At 50.4% G+C, this 15,638-nt stretch overlaps 1 protein-coding gene across 1 annotated transcript in view; it reads left to right on the top strand.

Moving 5' to 3' along the window:
- The first annotated feature begins 8,821 nt into the window (after positions 1–8,821).
- CNTFR (ciliary neurotrophic factor receptor) overlaps positions 8,822–15,638 on the top strand; it is a 412,330-nt gene continuing 405,513 nt past the window's right edge. Inside the window, exon 1 of the mRNA XM_077936575.1 lies at positions 8,822–8,976. The gene's annotated coding sequence lies outside the window, so the exon portion shown is untranslated. The remainder of the gene's footprint in view (positions 8,977–15,638) is intronic.

Below are 15,638 nucleotides of genomic sequence, written 5' to 3' on the forward strand. Positions count from 1 at the left end.
CACCATTTCAGCATAGTCCATTAACTTGGTTTGCCACTCATCTTTGGTCAGGACTGTTCCTCTTTCCATCATTGGGCTAGCAGTATCTTGGTGGCCGTTGTAGCATACATAAACCATTTCTTCTGGTCTTTGGGAATCTCCGCTCCTACAATACCTAATAAGAAGGTTTCTGTTTTTTTAACAAAGATTATTCTAAACTTTTTTTTCTCTTCATTTTATTATAAATCATTTCCCAGAAATTTTGAACCATCCTACATTTCCACCACATATGATGAAATGTACCCTCTGTTTCTTTATAGCCTCAACTCTTTTTGGAGTTTCTACGTGACCCCATCTGGAAGGCTCAGAGCAGTAAACTTGAACACTTTGTTGGTATTTAAACATTCGAGCTCAAATAGCCCTAAAAAGCAAAATACCTAGGGATGTCATTAAACGGCAGGTTGAAGGGAGGAGGAAAAATATCCCAGCGAGGTGTGCAGCCAGGACTGGGGCACATCGGGGAAAGCAGAGGATGGGGAAGGAAATCTTCTTTGCCTCAGGCATCACCTGAACCAAGTCTGGGGCCTGATCCTGAAGAGTCCCAGTCTGCACAGGTTCCCCTGCAGCAAGCACCAGCTGGGCCGAGTCAGAGGCCTGATCCTGCCCTGGCTCCAGATGCAGGGATGACCTCGTTGCTTCCAGCTGGGCCATCACTTACAGCTGCTCCACTACCGGTTGGGTCAGGGGAGGCTGAGGCGGCCCCTGGGTCTAGTAACCCACCAACGTCTCCCGGGCTGCAGAGACTGAGGTCTGAGAGAAGGAGAGACCTGAGTACTCGCAGGAGGAGTGCTCACCTTCGGGCAAAACAGGGAGGTGAGTCGCCAGGGGATCAGGACCGGCCGTTACCCCGACAAAGATAAAAGGCTGTTGGACTCCGCCCCAGGTTGCGGGAGCAACATTGCTGCATGCCAGATCCTGGCTGAGATCCTGTACTGTCCTTGCCTGGTTTCCTGCCTTGGCTCTGTCGGACTGACTCTTAGTGGGACCTTCGGATTCTGGACTGGTCCTGGACCGCGTTAGAAGGGTTACCCCCAGGCCCAGCACACTTCTGGACCTCTGTGGAACAGTGCTGGACTTCAGATCTGGCTTCCTTGGACTGACCCTGCATTGCACTCCCTGGGCTTTGGACTTTCCTTGCGTGGAGTGACTCCTGGTCTTTGAACTTTGGACTTGACGTACTGACTTGCTGCCAGGTAGGCCAGGGGTTCCGAACGGAGGAGAGGAGCATGCAAAAATCCCACACACAACCCAACCCCTTCTCTCTCTCTCTGTGTGAACTTGGAAGGTGACCTTCTGAAGTGGGGAGTCTTCTCTACCCATAGACTCCCTGCATGTTCAGGAGTTTGCTGGCCAACTCATGGGGGGGGGGAGCTGAGGCACACTGATTTGCACACATCCCACTTGTGAGTTGCTTTTAGATGTGAGTAGAACACCTGAAGGGGTACAGATCCTTCCTTCCGCATTGCAGGGGAAGGTGGAAGCAGACGCAAAAGGCAACCGGGAGCCTGCGTCTTCAATCATGCTCTAGCTAGAAGAGGGAATTTCAGCAAGGCTTCACCTGGGACCTTCCGCCTGCAAAGTAATGGCTCTTCCAATGAGCTGCAAGTTTTCCCTTACGTAAGCAGTTGGAAACACGTGCTTGGATCAAGGCCTGGTGGGGGCCAGGAAGGAGTGGCCCCTCCAGCTTCCAATCTGAACTATTTTGTTGCTGAAGCTACACGTCTTCCCCAAGCGCCAGTCTTGCTGCTTTGGGGAAATGGGATATATGTGAAATGGAAGTACAGCTTTATAAAGCCGTGATGCTATAATACAATAGAAACCCTTTGTGTCCACTGCCATTAATCATGTTGTAAAAACTGCAGTGATTAGAAAGCTTTTAAAAAAAAAAATTAATTTTTTTGATAAGCATTCTTTTAGTATAGTGCTATAGCACCATAATAAATTAACATTATAGTAATATACTGTTTAGGGACGTGGGTGGTGCTGTGGGTTAAACCACAGAGCCTAGGGCTTGCCGATCAGAAGGTTGGCAGTTTGAATTCCCGCGACGGGGTGAGCTCCCGTTGCTCAGTCCCTGCTCCTGCCAACCTAGCAGTTCAAAAGCACGTCAAAGTGCAAGTAGATAAATACCGTAGGTACCGCTCCAGTGGGAAGGTAAATGGTGTTTACATGCGCTGCTCTGGTTCGCCAGAAGTGGCTTAGTCATGCTGGCCACATGACCCGGAAGCTGTACGCCGGCTCCCCCGGCCAATAAAGCGAGATGAGCGCCGCAACCCCAGAGTCGGCCGCGACTGGACCTAACGGTCTGGGGTCCCTTTACCCATTACCTAATATACTAATATACTGTTTTAGTTCTCTCTCTCTCTCTCTCTCTCTCTCTCTCTCTCTCACACACACACACACACACACACACACCGGTTATAGTGTATGTATGCTCATTTTAAATCCTCCTTCATGCAGGACATAGTTATACTGTGGAACTCCCTGCCACAGGAGGCAGAGATGGTCACCAACTTGGATGGCTTCAAAAGAGGATGGGCAAATTCATTTAGGCCATCGATAGCTACTAGCCATTATGACAGTCGGAGGCAGTGATGCCTCCAAACACCAGTTGCTGGAAACCACAGGAGGGGAGAGCGTTGTTCTTCTGCTATGAAGGCACCTGGTTGTCCACTGTAAGAACAGGGTACTGGACTAGATGGACCCAGCAGATGCTCTTCTTAAGCGCTGGCTGCAAGCACAGCAGTGACCTCACGCCTGCTGATGTGGCTGGAGCACTGGGGGAGGCGCACACGGAAAAAGCACAACATTGCCAGGAAGTGTGGAAAGCCCATTACAATTCTGCTTGCAGTGCAGGACACAGCAAGCATGCCCGGGTGGTGCTAGGAGCACACATGCAGAAGCAGCCTCAGTCAAGGAATCCACCAGTGAGATTTGCATATTGATAAAAAAAACAACCCAAGGACTAATAAATCTAATGCAAGAAGCATACTTTGTATTTTAGATGAGAAACCATCTGTGTCTTAGCAGGCATCATCTTGCAAGGAAAGGGGAAATGCCGCCTTGTCTGTGATGCAGCTTCCCACCTTCATAAGCCCTTGTAATATTGGGAATGTTGTTGTTGTTTAGTCGTGGCCGGCTCTTCGTGACACCACAGACCAGAGCACGCCAGGCACTCCTGTCTTCCACTGCCTCCCGCAGTTTGGTCAAACTCATGCTGGCTTCGAGAACACTGTCCCACCATCTCACCCTCTGTCGCCCCCTTCTCCTTGTGCCCTCCATCTTTCCCAACATCAGGGTCTTTTCCAGGGAGTCTTCTCTTCTCATGAGGTGGCCAAAGTCTTGGAGCCTCAGCTTCAGGATCTGTCCTTCCAGTGAGCACTCAGGGCTGATTTCCTTCAGAATGGAGAGGTTGGATCTTCTTGCAGTCCATGGGACTCTCAAGAGTCATCCAGCACCATAATTCAAAAGCATCCATTCTTCGACGATCAGCCTTCTTTATGGTCCAGCTCTCACTTCCATACATCACTAGTGGGAAAACCATAGCTTGAACTATACGGACCTTTGTCGGCAAGGTGATGTCTCTGCTTTTTAAGATGCTGTCTAGGTTTGTCATTGCTTTTCTCCCAAGAAGCAGGCATCTTTTAATTTCGTGACGGCTTTCACCATCTGCAGTGATCATGGAGCCCAAGAAAGTAAAATCTCTCACTGCCTTGGGAATAGTACAGTATCTTCAAATCTCACCAAGGTGACCTTTTGAAACAGGGTAACTCTTAATCCTCCTTTACAAATTATAGGGCAACAATGTTAAGCATTCACTTGCTCATAGTGGCAGAGATGGCCACCAACTCAGATGGCTTTAAAAGCAGAGTGGACAAATTCTTGGAGGAGGAGAGTGCCATTAATGGCTCCCAACCGCGATGGCTCTGCTCTGCAGCAATGCTGCCAAATACAGTCGTACCTTGGAAGTTGAACGGAATCCGTTCCGGAAGTCCGTTCGACTTCCAAAATGTTCAGAAACCAAAGAGCGGCTTCCGATTGGCTGCAAGAGCATCCTGCAGCCAATTGGAAGCTGTGCTGGACGTTCAGCTTCCAAAAATCATTCAAAAACCAGAGTTTTCGGGTTTCGATCATTCAGGAGCTGATTTGTTCAGGAGCCAAGGCGTTTGGGATCCAAGGTATGACTGTACCAGTTACTGGAAACTACAGGAGCGGCGAGGAGGGCTGTGGTGCTCAGATCCTGTGGCTTTGCCTGATCTAGCAAGCTCTTACTCTGTTCTTATGCCAGAGGAAATACTTTCCTTGTTGGAAGGGACCCTGTGGGTCATCTAGTCCAACCCCCTACAAAGTTTATGTGAAATCTCCAAATTAGGGGTAGGGGAGGCTTCTCATCCCAAGGGCCACATTGCCTTCTGGGCAACGTTCTGAGAGCCACATGCCCGTTGCAGGTGGGGCAGAAGTAAAGTGGGTGGAGCGACGAATGTCCATTTTAGTTTTGTGCAGTAGGCTAACTTTGACAGACACACCCTTACAGACACAAGCAAGAGGCATTCTCAGACTTTAAGGATGCCATGTAAGAATACTCTCACGTGCAAAGCGGTGTGTGTGTGTGTGTGTGTGTGTGTGTGTGTGTGTGTCCTGGGTAGAATTCTGAGGACCAGGCAGATAAACTTGGAGGGTTTTATTTAGCTCCTGGGCTTCAGGCTCCCAAGCCCTGCTCAGATGAAAGAGATCAGGGAGCCTCCAGCATTTCACAGATGCAAACAAGAATCCTCTTCCCCCCTCATTTTTAAATATAGCAGTAAGGCATTCTCCCTAGTCACACCCAGTTGATCCGTACCTGGGTGGGTGTGCTTATTCCTGCGCAAAAAATCGCCTAGGATTGCGCAGCCAGGAGATCTTTGCCGGATCCGGCCGAAGGGCTCTCTGGATATTGGCAAAACTCTTAACAGACGTGCCATTTCCAGCTCCTGACAGAAGCAGGAGCGATCTTGCCAGCTGATAAGGAAAAGCTGCCCCCCTCGGGGAAGAGGGAAGACTGTCTTCACCGTAACACACCAGCACCAAAATGCACTCCGGATAAATGTAAATAAAACGTGTGACCTTCAGAGTTGGCACCACTGATGAAAATTGTCCCTCCCTGATTAAAATTGGCATCCCACCAGCTAATTAAAGTTTTGCTGTCCTGGGTTACATGTGAGCGAGAGATGAGCAAATTCCACTTCTGTGAAGCGGCTTAAGACGTTAGTCCCCCCCCCCCCAATTCATTTCAGGGCTGTCATTTTGCTGTGTGGCCCCTTGTGTGGGTTCCCTTTCCTCTGGGTCACCAAAGGACCCCTTGCCCATATGCTCAAGCTGTGCACCCCCAGCTAACCACTACATAAGAAGGTTTTTAAGCAGAGGTGGGGGATAGGGTCATTTGTCCAATGACCCTCAGGGGTCCCTTCAAACTCTGCAATTCTACAAATCATTGATCTGGAGAAGAGGCTGCTGGATTAGACCTGTGGCCCATCTTTTCCCCCATTTTATTTATTAGTTAACATTCTTATATTACATCGGTAAAGGTTGTCATATTACATTACAGGACTTAACTATAATATAATTTCCAACATGTATACATAAATTATATACAACTTTTATATACCTAGAAAGAAAATGAAACAAAAAAGAAAGAACAAAGAGAAAAAACAAAAACAAATCCCCCCCCAAATCATATGCATACCAGCACACTAGACTTCCTGTCTTTCCTGTTGTATATTCCTTCTTTTTACAAATGAATGTACTCTTATTATTGTATATTTCTTTACATATTATCTAATACATTCCTATATCATTAGGTGCTCTTAGTCTTCTTTCTCAACTCAGTCTCACTCCAACGCCAATCAAATGCTAGCACAGATAGCGAACCTTTACTGTATTTTTGAACATGTTTTATATTTATCCCACTGGATTAGGCCAGAGGCCCATCTAGTCTAGCATCCTCTCCTCACAGTAGCCAAATACCCCTAAGAAACTAGGAAGTGAGATAGACTGCTGCTGGAGCTGGAGGTTCCATAAGGACACTAGCGGAGTCTGATTGGATCTGGCCAAAGGCTCATCTAGTCCCAGCACCCTCTTCTCACAGTGGTGAACCAGATGCCTCAATGGGAAACCTGCTGGCAGGGTTTGAGCACAGAAGCCTTCTCCCCTCCCATTATCATCGCTGCCTTCCACCTTGGAGGAAGAACATCCTCACTGCAGCTGGCAGCCATCGATAGCCCTTTCTTCCTCCATCAATTTCTCTAATGCTCTTTTAAAACCATGTAAGTTGGTGGCCGGGACGTGGGTGGCGCTGTGGGTTAAACCACAGAGCCTAGGACTTGCCGATCAGAAAGTCGGCGGTTCGAATCCCCACGACGGGGTGAGCTCCCGTTGCTCGGTTCCTGCTCCTGCCAAGCTAGCAGTTCGAAAGCACATCAAAGTACAAGTAGATAAAAAGGTACCGCTCTGGCATGAAGGTAAACGGCGTTTCCGTGCACTGCTCTGGTTCGCCAGAAGCGCCTTAGTCCTGCTGGCCACATGACCCGGAAGCTATACGCCAGCTCCCTCGGCCAGTAGAGCGAGATGAGCGCCGCAACCCCAGAGTCGGCCACAACTGGACCTAATGGTCCAGGGGTCCCTTTACCTTTAAGTTGGTGGCCATCCCTGCCTCCTCCCTGTCTTTGCTGAAACAGAGGCAGTGTGGTGCAATGGTTAGAGTGCCAGATTAAGACCTGGCAGAAACCAGCTTTCAGATCCCTGCTTGGCCATGAAGCTCAGTGCATGACGGATCACTCTCGCCTTATCCTACCTTGCAAGGTTGTTGTGAAAGGAGGAGGAGGAGGAGGAGGGAGAGGAGCCTTAAGCTCCTGGGAGAAAAAAGGGGGGGCTATAAATGCCGTAAATAAAAATAATTTTAAAAATACTTAGCCCTGGCTCCTTCCTCCGCCTCTCCCCTTTGCAGCCTCCCTCCTCCCAGTCCATCCATCCATCCATAGAACGGGCTCATGTTTAATGCAAGGTTCTTTCTCTGGAGGCCGGTATTGATTTGCAAATGGACAGGGCAACCCCCCTCGGCCGCCCCCTTGATTGGCAGCTCGCAGGCTTTGTTCCAGATGCCAAAGCGCGCGGAGTTGGGGGGCGGGGGCGAGGATGGAGAGTCTTCCTGCTGCTTCTTCAGCATCAGTCTCGGTGCGTTGCTGCGCTGCATCCGCGGCTCGCCGCTGCGCTTGCAAACAGGGAGGCGGCAACCGCGTAGCCGGTGCGCGTTGTAAAACCGGCCATTGGAGAAAGCGGGCGAGCGATCCTGGAGGACGAGCGGGCCGTGGGTCGTCCGGGCGTGTTCCCCGAGCTGGTGGTCTTGCACGTGCGAATGCAACCTGCTTTTTGGAAGCCAACCTTGTGTGTGAGAGAGAGAACGAGAAGTTTGATCATAAATTAATTCCTTCCGAGTCCTCCTGGTTCTGGGCGTGAGGCGCGATCGCCCCAACAGACGCGTGTCGCCCACGCTGCACTCTTCTGCGCGCCGAACTTCTTTCAGACTGAACGCGCAGACTATTCAGTAAGGAAGGTTTGTTTGTTTGTTGCATTTGTTTATGGCGTTTATACCCCATCTTTTCCTCCATGAAACTCAAGGTGGCGTACATGGTTTAACCGCCACAACAACCTTGTGAGGTGGTTGGGCTGAGAGGAGGTGATTGGCCCAAGGTCACCCAGTGAGCTTTATGGCCGAAGGGGTATTTGAACCCCGGTCTCTCCCAGGTCTTAGTCCGGCACTCTAACCACTACACCGCACTGTCCTCTCTCCTTAAGGTGACTTCCTTCCTCGGGGTTTCTCTGCACGTGGGCGGCCTTTCTTCTGGGGTAGCTTGCTCCTGGCGTAGCCGCCCTACTCCCTACCCTGCGAATAGGTACTTTGCGCCCGACGATTCTCACCTCGACGTTTCTCTGCCTGTGTATGTTTGTATGCATGGGCAGACGCGTGTCAGCATCTCCGTCCGCGCCCCCCGGTAGTTCTGTGGCTTCCCTTCTCTCTGTGGTCAGCGTGGTACGCCACCTGAGCGTCTGTGTCCACATGCGTGTCTACACTCCGTGTCTTTACACGCAAGCAGACGTATTCCGCGTTGCGCACTGTGCCACGGAAGGTACTGCTTTTGCACACATAAGACCGTGTGTCACGCGTGTTCAGTTCCCCCCCCGGGACATTTTGGCCAGGATCCTCGTGAGCATTGACTTCGGAGGAGCGAGCGGCCTTACTTCCGAGTAAACAAGCAAAGCACCGGGCAGCGCGTGTTTGTGGCTCTCCCTGCATGGCCGTGGCGCCTCCGCCGTCGCTACGCGCGCGCTCTTTGCGCGGTCGCGGTCCCTAGCCTTCGCACGCCGTTTGGCCACGTTTCCTCGGCGCCCAAACCGCCCACTTCGCCAGCGCTTACTCCGAAGTAAGCTCGCCTTAACACGTCTTGCAAACCGGCTCCTTCCCTTTGCGCGCTTCCTCGGGAGCAAGCCCCGTTTGCAGCCAACCACCGGATCGCACCGGGTTGGCTGGCTTCCCCCTGCTCCGGATTGCCTCCACTTCACGCGCAAGTTCCGGAGGCGGGGAGGGGGAGATGATTTTGGAGGTGCCCAGGGGGGTGCGCGCAGTCTCCCCTCCCCTCCCCCCTCTCCTCCCCTCCCCCCTCGCTTCCTCGGCTGGTCACATGGGGGGTGGGGCGCGCGCGGGTGGGGGGGGGGAGTTTAAAAGAGCGTCTCCCTCGCTCCGCTTCTCTCTCGTTCTCGCTCTCTTCGCAGCCGGTGCAGGGAAGCAGTGCCGGGCGAGCCGAAGCTCCGCCAGGGGCACCGACCACGCCGGGTAGCCGAAGCCGCCGGGCAGCGCTGGCTTGTCGGGAGCCCCGCGGCGGAGGGGGGCGCAGGGCGCGCGCGGTGAGTGGGGCGCCCAGATTGGGGTGATTTTGAGGGGTGGGGGCGGGCGGAATATAGACACCGACCTCTTCGCGGCGTGTGCAGTTGGGGAGGGTAAGAAATATATTTGCATCGGCTTGCATGCAATGCTTGATACATTATTTTTTGGAGAGCTTGCACATCGGTTCGTGCGTAAAGCTGGGTACTGTATTTGGGGATGCCTCCCTCCTGCTTGGTCGCTTCTCTTTCGCCCCCCCCCCCCGCGCTGCTTTCCTCTTGCTATGGAAACTTTTCTTCCCGGCGCGCGGAGGGGCTCCCCACCCCCGGCTCCCCCTCTCCTGGCGCGGACCCCGAAAAAAGGACGTTCAGAAGGGAGCGAAGCGGGAGGGGGGTGGCTCCTTCGCGGCCCTGTAGAGGGAGGAGGTGGGTTGGGAGCGCGCCTCCAGGGCTTAGATGTGGGGGAAAGAGATGCCCCCCCCCACTTTGCTCCGGCCAGACAGCTGAGCGGGGCTTCGCTTCTCTTTCCTCCCCCCCCCCCCCCAAGCACGGGAGCTCTTAGCCGGCGCCGATTGATCGAGCCGGAGCGGAAATGCTCCTCCTTCGGCTTTCTCTCTCTCCCCCCACGCCCGCTTTTCCTCTTTCTTCCTCCCTTCTCGGATCCTGCTCCCCCCCCCCCCTCAACCCGGTTTTCGCCCCGGCGACTCTGGAGAGAGCAGCAGCTGAGCTGGGCGCGCCTCGGAGCCGCGAGCGGGCAGCTTATTGTGCGTCCTGGGGTGGGTGGGGGTCCCTGCCTTTGAAATCGGAGTGGTGGTGGAGGGAGGGGGGAGGCATCTGCTCTAGGGTCTGGGCGGGGGGGGGGCAGCAACAGGTTCGTGTCCTGCCCCCCCCCCCGCCGCCGCTGCCGCTCCCGCCCCCGTCGCAATTGTTGCCTTCAATCTCGTGGGCTGCTTGGTATTTTGCAACTTCTGAGCTGGGAAGCGTCGCGGGTGGGGGGATTTTGAGTGACCCTGAATTTATCGGGAAAGGATGCAGTTCGGCACCCGGAAAGGAGTAGCTGTGAAAGAGCGTTTTTTAAAAAGTCATCCTCTCCCGGCCCCTGCCGGCCCCCCGATATTTATTTAACTCTGTGGGGCATGGAGTGCTTTTATGGGGCTAATGGCATTGATCCCAGGGAAATCTTAAAAGTGGGGACAAGGCTGACTGTCTCCCTGCGCCCCGCCATCAATTACATGGATCTTTCCCCCAACTCCTAGAAACCACCCCTCCCTTGATGATGATTGCAAGAAAATAATTACACAAGTGTCTGGCACCCTCACTTTTAAAAACAAAAGTTACAGTATGTATATGGAAAGAAAAACCTGGTTTCCATACTAGGTGCCCTCAATCCATTAAAAAAGTCGATGTATTTGCCCTCCCCACCCTCCACTTACAAGCCCTGAAGTCTCCATTTCTGCAAACACTCTGAGTAAAATTTGCAAATCCCTTGCTTGTTTGTACAGGTCTGCTTTTCTCCATCTCTCTGTCCCTGTTCCCCCAAAAGAGAGATTCTTCAATAAGGACATAAACATATTTTTTGGGGGGGGGGGGGATGTCTTGCTAAGCAAGCCCCTCTCCATAGATATTGGGAGGGATGGGGCCAAATGCAGGGGCAGATGTTAGGAAGAGGGGGTAGCCCTATGGAATCCCTCAACATGTCAAAAGTGTGCCCCCCCATACCTTGTATGGGATTTTGCAAGTGCCAAACACTGGAGTGCATCAAGGAGCCTTGAGATCTCTGCTCGAGTTTAACCTGCTCCTTTTTCCTCTGCCATGAGTTTGTTTCAATCCTGCATGGACTTTCTCGTATTGGGAGGTTGTGCTGCTGCTTGTCCAACGGCGCCTTTTGCATTTGAGCCGTTGTTCTGTTGGGTGACTGGGCCCTCCTTCCTCCTTGTTTCCCTCTGGGGCAAACCCGGAATTTGGAGACAGAGCGGTGTGTGTGAATCCATTGAAATCTGGCATCCTGATGTTCCAGTGAGTTGCCTTCAAACCCTGGTGGTGGTTCCTTTTTGCAGCAACTTTTGGGGAGCAGAAGCAGTGGTGCATACGGACGGCAGTTGTGCATACGGAACTGGATTTCATCTGCCTGCCTTTCTCCAAACTCTCTTGAAACTGCACTCTCCTCCAACTTGCCAGGGTGTGTGGGAGAGAATCTGAGCCTCACTGCAAAGGAGGCTGCCTTCTGATGGGAATTGTTTCGACTGCTTTTGATGTTGTACAGTATTGTTGTAGCCAGCCCGGGGATCTTAGGGTGAAGGGGCCAGGGCCAAGAAATCCAATAGATGGATAAATGCATTTGTAAGCGATGTGCAGAGATTTAGGGATTTGGTTGACCTCTGGTCCACCACCATGTCTTCTTGTTGCTGCTATGATGTTTCCTTCTCCTTTCCTGCAAACTGTTCGGGGATACCTTGCCTTGTGCCTCAGTTTTCTCCCTGTGCTGCTGCTCCCGGATTCACTGTTACATCTCCAGTTTGCTCCTCTTGCTGTTGTGTTCGCAAGTGCAATTCTCTACAGTCCCTGCTCCAATGTTTCTGCCAGCGGCTGTGATTTGTGTGTTGCATACTCTAGGTCTGTGAGAAAGAGAACTGGACAGGGAATGATTTGTCTGAAGAGCAAATGTCTTGCCTTATAAATTGTAATGGTTGCTTTTTTTTTCTTTTTTTTTAAAGCCTGAGATGTTGCGACTTGCATTGAAATGAAGGCTCATCGGGGTTCAGTTTTCAATTTGCTTGCTTGCTAACTTTGTGAGGAACTATTGGGTACCTGTTCTTCCTCATGGTCTTTGCTGGCTGGTTCTAAAGGGTTAAATTCCCAAGGAGAAATACGCTGGATAACTCTGGATCTGCCTTCCCCAAGTGGAAAGCTTTTGCCAGCCTAATACAGTCAGCCGCTGTGGCAAAGTTTTGGAAGGAGCTGTAGTAAGGAAGCAGCAACTTCTTGCGCTAGAAAATTGTTTAATCCAATGGCTTTTTGAATCTCAAATATTTTTGGAGTTTGTGTGTGGATTCCTTGCTGGGCATGGTTTCCCCCAGTGGTTTGTGCCCACCCTTAATAGCAGGGTGTTGACCATAAGCCATGAAAGGAAATTGCTAGCTCTGCCAACGTCTTGCAGCCAGGATGCCTGGGCCACACACAAGCCCTTGTGGCTTCCTCCTGGGCTTCACAACGGGTGTCAGTAGGACTCCCTGAAGATCTGGCGGGCTGTATCTTCAAATGCATCTCCCTGGGCGATTATTTTCTCAACTGTAGGAACTGCCTTTGTAGCAGCAAGAGCTGTTCGTGTGTTGGGTGCTGCGAGCGAGTTGCTTTCAGCACATCCTGCTGTTCATAATGTTTCAAAAACAGTCCCTGAGATGTTGAGCCATATGCTGTTCCCGGAAAGTCTTTTTCTTTTCAAGGGTGGCCTGGCGAACTCGGAGGTGGCACCCGATAACCCCTCGCCATGCTTGCTCTCTCCCACTTTCCTCAAAGAGAAAAAGAAAGTTGGTTGCAACAACCCTGCTTCCTAAGGAGCCTTGACAGCACGATGGCAGTGTAGCATGTTGAAAAACCAAAAGATGAATTGACTGAAATGTGTGGGTTTTTCCTTTTCTTTCTGAAGTAGCGTATTTGGAGAGGGGTGTGTGTGTGTGTTCACAGTTGCATCTGCTTCTTTCGGTGGATTTTCCCTCCCTGCCAGAGCCTTTGAGTAGCAAGGAACTCCCCCAAATCCCCAGAATTTTCAAAGGCTGGCATGTGCTCCCTTTGCCTGGTAAAGAACCATGTTGGCTAATAAAAAGCATTCCAGAATATCCTGCTTCTCTGGGGCAGATGGCAGAAGCCCCACTCAGATGAAGCGGTTTCCTTCTTTCTCTGCCATGGGGGAAAGACTCTTGCAACTTAGGAGAAACAGGAACCCTGTGACCAACTCAGGGCTTTGCAGATTGAGGGGAACTTGTTCCCGGATCCTTCATTTGAAAACAAATGCTCAGGACTTGATGAGTAATCGGCTGGTGTGTACAGACACCTAAGCCCCTGTAGTTGAATTTTGCTTGGGAAGCCTCATAAATGTTTTCAGAGTGTGTGCGAGAGAGAAAGAGGATTGCTTGTTTGGAAGCTGATCCTTAATTTGTGTGGCTTAGCTTGAAACTGCTGAGAAAACGGTTGCATTTGCTGCTTATGTTTTCCTTATGTAATACAAAGTCAATTTAAATCACAGGCTGAGATGGCATGTAATGAGATAGTCATCTGCTACTCTACAAGAGAGAAGAGAGCTTGTGACCAGCTGCAAGGGCATGATCCACTAGGAATATTGCCAAAGGGAGGCCTGCTGAAACAGAGTTTTGCTCATGCACAAGTCCCATTCAACGCTTAAATTTTTATTTCCCATTTTCGTTGTCCAGCAACTAACGTTCTCAAGGGGCCTTGCTTGGGCTGGAGAAATTCCAGCAGATGGTGCCTTGAGACGATGTGCTGACCATCAAAATGTGACTATCTTTTCTTAAAATGGTGTGTACTGTTAAAGTTTTCTCGTGCAGTATTAAATTTAGTTTGCGTATCAATTTTTATGTTAGTGCTTTTGTATTCAGTGTTGGAAAAGTTACATTAAAAAAAGTTTTTAAAACACTGGGTTTGTTTGTTTTTAAGCAAATCTAACTGGGGTGCACAGTCTTCTGGGCAGTTCTCTTGCACAATTGCCATTTGCAACAGATGGGAGCGATCCCTGTTTTTGTGTGTGTCCCAGAGTCTTCATTTCATGGGTGGTTCCTCCTGTGCTTTATGAAAGGAGCTGCTTCATAGGTACGTCTCTCGCTGGAACAGTTTCCCCCATGTGCTTAAATGAGAGTGGAAAAGCTTGACGCTTGCAGAGTTTTGCATTCCCTGTGGAGCCCCTGGAGCATGGCCCCAAATAGACAACAAATAAGTCACTCAAGGAACATTTAGACGTAAATTATCGCTCATGAATAAAACAAAATTTGAGCAATTAAGGAGTCCCAGAATGTTGTGTACTGATCACATGAATTTTGAATTCATGGAGAAGCGAGCTTGCTGCTACAGTGCTCCATTAATAACGTCGAAAATGCTGGCAGGCTTTGTTTTAAACAACCCTGTGAGGTAGGTCAGTGCCCCTTTTGCAGAAGGGGAAATTTGAGGGTTTTCTAGTAATGTGAGTCCACGACACAGGCAGGACACCAATGTAGACAGAAGGGCAATGGGTTTGGCATTTGTCCCAGTTCATGTATTTGTAGGGAACTGGTTACATCAGTGCAGCTTCCAGCCTGGAGGAAGAACACCTGCTTTGAATGCAGAAGGTCCCAGTATCCTGGGCAGCTTCTACATTCTACATTCTACAGCTGTTCGACAGTGGAATTTGCTGCCAAGGAGTGTGGTGGAGTCTCCTTCTTTGGAGGTCTTTAAGCAGAGGCTTGACAACCATATGTCAGGAGTGCTCTGATGGTGTTTCCTGCTTGGCAGGGAGTTGGACTCGATGGCCCTTGTGGTCTATTCCAACTCTAGGATTCTATGATTCTACAGCTAAGAGTCTTTGGTAGCTGGCGATGGGAAAGACCTGTTTGCTGGAGACTTTGCAGAACAACTGTTAGCCACAAGGACCTCCCCATGATACGTGGTCCCAGGGGCTTGGCCAGTCTGTAGAAAACTGTGCCAAACAGGAACATGCTTATTTCATCTATTTAAAGAGCAACTGCTAAGAAGCAACATGGTTCCCTCATCCCATCTGATTCCCGTGTGGGTTGCAATTGCCTCAGCTACATGCGCGACTCTTGATATGAACCCTGGGATGGGGGTTGAGAAGTTGGACATGCCAATTTCCCCTCCACCTGTATCTCTGCAAAAGTTGCTTGTGTAGGAGAGAGTAACCTTCGTATGACTCGCATTGCAGTCACCATGGCATCTGAGTCACTGACCACCTGACATCAGTTGCCCAGGGACTTTGCTTTGAAGGGAACGTGGGTGCTGGGTAGTCTTGTGGAAATAACTTGTGACGTGTGAAGAAGCTGTGAGTGTTATCGGTTATCCTACTTTACGCACCGGTTGCTGGTGTGTGTTGAATTTGTAGTGGTGTCCGGTGGTGCTTGCTTGACAAGGATAACAGCTGTTTTGGCTGGGTAGACTCCATCTTCTCTGCATTGTGTAGTTTTGCTAACATGTCCAGATATTTCTCCATTTTCTGGGTGTCAGCTAACACAAGCGTACAGGTGAGAAAGTGTGCTCTGGCCAGCAGGCATCTCTCAGGACTTCATGGACCACTCTGAGGACTGAGAGAGTGTTTGAGCCCTTCTGATTTTCATGGGTTTTGATGGAGAGCCTCAGAAAATCCACCTTCCCTTTATTCTTTCTTTCATTCCAGTCTCCTTACTTATTTGATCATTTAGTTAAAGCAAGTCTTAAAAGATCTGGGGATCCCGAGGTCAGGGTCCTGGGAGGCACGAAAGGCATTTGAAACCCCCACCTCAGTTTTAGGAGAAAGTTTAACAGAGAGTTTTTATTTCTGTAACAGAAGTTCTTTTATCGTACTGTTCTATTTCAAATAATTCTTTAAAAAGCACCAGAATTCAACTAGGAAACCACTCAAGCACTGAATGACAGACTTGGAAGAATTTAGTGCTGGGTACCTTCGCTGGCCCTTCAGGTTTGTGTAT

The sequence above is a fragment of the Podarcis muralis genome, chromosome 11, assembly GCF_964188315.1.
Source record: "Podarcis muralis chromosome 11, rPodMur119.hap1.1, whole genome shotgun sequence".
Classification (NCBI taxonomy): Eukaryota; Metazoa; Chordata; class Lepidosauria; order Squamata; family Lacertidae; genus Podarcis; species Podarcis muralis.